Raw genomic sequence first — 4,364 nt, 5'->3', positions numbered from 1 at the left:
GCCTAAAACGAAAGAAAGGCAGACGGACCACGGCGGAGCGCCAAGTCTTCGAGGGCACGGAAGGGAATCCCCAAGCGCAGGCCAGCGGCGGATTCTGCGCAGGCGCAGGAAAAACCGGCCAGGCGAGGCTGGGTAATTTTGCGACGTTTTGACGACTCTGGTAGTTCCGCCAGCGAAGTTGAACCACGCCCCTTGGTCTCCACCCCACTGTAAGTATGGGAAAACTGAAGCCTGTGCTTTTTTGCTCCTTGACCGAGGTGCGCAGTGAATGAGGCAACGAACACTTCTAAATTAATTAGAGTCAATTAAACTTCCTGAGCGCTAGAGAGTAAAGGAGTTATTTGAGAGGCTTGGAGGATGTGGAGAGTCTGGAATATAACATCATGAGAGTGGGCTTATAATGACAGGAAGTATACATCCAAAACAGGTACAGAGTGCTCAGGAAAATCTGTGAAGTTTTCCAATACAAACAAGACAGTAATGAGATATCACTTTACAACTGTTATAGTGGCCGTTAACAAAAGAAATGTGTTGGGGAGGATGGGAATGGAACCCATGTAGACTATTGCTGGGAATGTAAATTTCTGCACCCACTACGGAAAACACAGAGGTTCCTCAAAAAATTTAAAAACAGAGCTAACATAGGACTCACTAAATCCGCTTCCGGGTGTTTATCTGCAGAACAGAAAAATACTAATTCAAAGAGGTATCTACATCCTCTTATCTACTGCAGCATCACTTACAGTACCCAAGATATGTAAACAACCTAAGTGTCCACCAACGGATGAATGGATAAAGAACAATGTGTGGGGAAAACACACACACACACACACACACACACACACACACACAAAATAAACCCCAACGATATTCCCCACAGGCCTCGGTGACTTGGGCTGGTGTCACATCCCTGCAGCCTTGTGTCCCAAGGCTGGACTGTGGCGGAGCTGAGGGACCTAGGGAGATGGGCCAGCAAATCAGCCCCCCTTGCACCTGCAGAGCCAGGTTACCTGGGGATGGGACCACCATCTCCAGATCCAGGCGGGCCATCGTACAGCTCAACCAAGCCGAGTGCACCCAAAGCCCGGTGGACCTTACAGCTGTAAGAGCTTTGGTAAGTCACCAGGTCTCCAAGTCTGGTGCTGGGTTCCCAGAGGCAGCCTCCTTCCTCGGAATTCCCCCACCTACATACGACAGTACCCTCAGCATTGCCGTGTGGGCAGGGGTTGGATTTTCCTGGGGCTGAAGGGTAAGGGGGAAGCAGCAATGAGACGCCAGCCCTTAGCTGTGTCTTCTTGCACATTCCACTGTAATATCTAACCCAGAAACAGGACTTTTTCTATGGCTCTGATTGCCCAGTAACCAGACTTGGGCCTGAAGAAGTGCTGCCGCCTAGTGTACAACTCCTTGAACAACTTAAAAACCAGTACTTCAGGGAGATCAGCTCTATGCTCTGTGAAAACCTAGAGGGGTGGGTTGGAGGGGGTCGAAGGGAGACGCAAGAGGGAGGGGGTATGGGGATATAGGTATACGTATAACTGATTCACTTTGTGATACAGCAGAAACTAACACAATTGTAAAGCAATTATACGCCAATAAAGATGTTAAAAAAAAAAACTGCTTACCGGCACTTAATATTCAAAGGGCTTGCAGGGGCTGTAAATGACAGCAACCCTCAAGGAACATTCTAGGGTAGGTAATCGAAAAAGATTTAAAACTGTGGAGGACTTGCCATAAGCCATTTCAAGAGGGAAATTTAACGGACACCATTTTGTTTACTTTCGTTTTGTTTTGTAACCACATGGAAAGAGGTCCCCATAGCCAATGATTACAGAAAGTAAGATCAAAATCAAAACGAAGTACCACCTCACACCCGTCAAAAGGGCCATTATCAAAAAGTCTACAAACAAGAAAGGCGAGACAGGGCATGGAGAAAAGGGAACCCTCCTGCGCTGGTTTTGGGAAGGTAACTTGGTACCAGGCACGGGAGAGAACAGTATGGAGGTTTGTTAAAAAACTTAAAGCTACCACATCACCGGGCAACCCCACTCTTGGGCCTCTATGTGGAGAAACACCAAAATTCAAAAAGACACATCAACCTCCTGTTCACTGTGACAGTATTTACGGGAGTCAAGACGTGGAGACAACCAAAGGTCCCACAGCAGATGGATGAATGCAGAGGATGTGGTACATATACCCGACGGAATATGACTCCGCCACAATAGCAATGAAATCATGCCTTCTGCAGCCACGTGCATGGACTGGAGATGGTCAACCGAAGTGGAAGCCGTCAGAGAGGAAAGGACCAATAGCATACGACACCACAGAGGGGTGGAATCTAGCAATCGACACAAATGAACATATTAACAAACGAGAAACAGACTCACAAACTTAAAAAACAACTGCTTACAAGACAGGGAAGGTGGGCGGGGAAGGGAGGGAGAAAGGGAGCGATGAATATATACACACGAATATATGTAAACTCGATAATTACCAAGGACCTAAGGCTTAGCACAGGGAACTCTAGTCACCAATCAGTTATAACCTGTATGGGGAAAGAATCGGAAGAAGAATAGATATCTGTATACATATAACTGAATCAGGTTGCTGTACAGCCAACACAAGCACAACACTGTAAATCCACTCTGTTCCAATATAAAATAAAATTAAACTTAAAAAGAAAGGAAATCCGAACGATATTCTCCAAAGGGCTCCGTGACTTCTATTACTATCAAATCCCTGGAGCCCGAACAGCCTTGTGTCCCAAGTCTGGATTGTGGCGGAGCTGAGGGACCTGGGTAGGATGGGCCAGGAAAGGAGCCCCCCTTGCACCTGCAGGGCCAGGTTCCCTGAGGATGGGACCACGACCTACAGATACAGGTGGACCGAGCTGAAGCTCAGCCAAGCCGAGTGCACCCAAAGGCCGGGGGACCTTCCGGCTGGAAGAGATCTGAAAAGTCACCTGGTCTCGAAGTCTCCTGATTCTGGGTTTCCACCAGCAGCCTCCTTCCTCGGAATCCCCCACCTATGAACGACAGCATGCTCAGCACTGCCGTGTGGGCAGGGCTTGGGTTTTGCCTGAGGGTTGAAGGGGATGAAGGAAGCAGCAATGAGGCACCAGCCCTTAGCTGTTTCTTCTGGCATATTCCACCCTAATCTACAACCCGAGAAAGCGACTTTCTTTATGGCTCTGGTTACCCCAGTAACGAGTTGGGCCTGAAGAAGTGCTGCCCCCTTGTGGGCGTCCCACATAAAAACAACTTGAAAACGCGTGCTCAAGGGAACTTCATATTCAAAAGGCCTGCGGGGGCTGTAAATGACACCTGCCCTAAAAAGAGATGCTCGCAGAGGTAATGCAAAAAGAATTCAAGACAGAGCCGACCGTCACGCAGCGAATTCAAGAGGGAAACTGTACTCACACCATTTAAAACAAAACCACCTGAAATGAAGAGCAAACTGCTAGTTACCCAAAGGATAGGTGTGTGGGGAGGAATCAGTTAGGATGCTGGGATTCACATATACACTACAACATGTATAAAATAGATAACCAACGAGGACCTACTGTACAGCAGAGGGAAGTCTACTCAACACTCTGATATACCCTATAACAGAATAGCATCCACAAAAGTATACATGTGTGTATATGTATAACTGTATCAGGTTGCTGGACACCTAAAAAAAACACGACATAATTGTACATCAACTATACATCGACAGAAAATAAAAATTAAATTAAGGAAAAAAAAAAAAAGAAAGGCCCACTCTATTCCCTGCAGGCCTATGTGCCCAGGGCTGGGCTCATATCCTTAAGCTTGAGCTGACCTGGGTCCCAAGGCAGACTGTCCTGGGGTTGAGGGATCTGGAGAGAATGTGGTAGCAAAGCAGCCCCATTGCACCTGTAGTGATGGGTCCTCTCTGAATGGACCACAATCTCCAGATCCTGGCGGGCCCTCCTACACGTCAGCCAAGCCTAGTGCACCAAAAGAATGGTGGGCCCTCTGGGATGGAAGAACTTCGAAACGTCACCTGGTCTGCACGTGTCCCAGTCGTCGGGTTCCCATGTGCAGCCTCCTTCCTCAGAGTCATTCTCCATGTACATACGACAGCACCCTAGGCACGGCGGTTTGACAGGGGTTGGGGATTGTCTGAAGTTGGGGGGAGAGCAAGGGGGAAAAGAAATGGAACACAAGCCCTTGGGTGATTCCTCTGGCACCTTCCACTCTAATTCACAACCCAGGAACAGAAGTTTCTAAGGCTCCTGTAGCCTTAGTAACTAGAGTTGGGCAGGAGGAAATGCCGCCGCCTTGTGGCCGTTTCCCGTAACAACAACTTTAAACCCACTGCTTCACAAAACTGGCTGGGCT

This window comes from Monodon monoceros, unplaced genomic scaffold, assembly GCF_005190385.1.
Source record: "Monodon monoceros isolate NGI ecotype Baffin Bay Population unplaced genomic scaffold, NGI_Narwhal_1 Super_Scaffold_3, whole genome shotgun sequence".
Lineage (NCBI taxonomy): Eukaryota > Metazoa > Chordata > Mammalia > Artiodactyla > Monodontidae > Monodon > Monodon monoceros.
The sequence above is the reverse complement of the archived record's forward strand: the minus strand, read 5'-3'. Positions refer to the sequence as shown.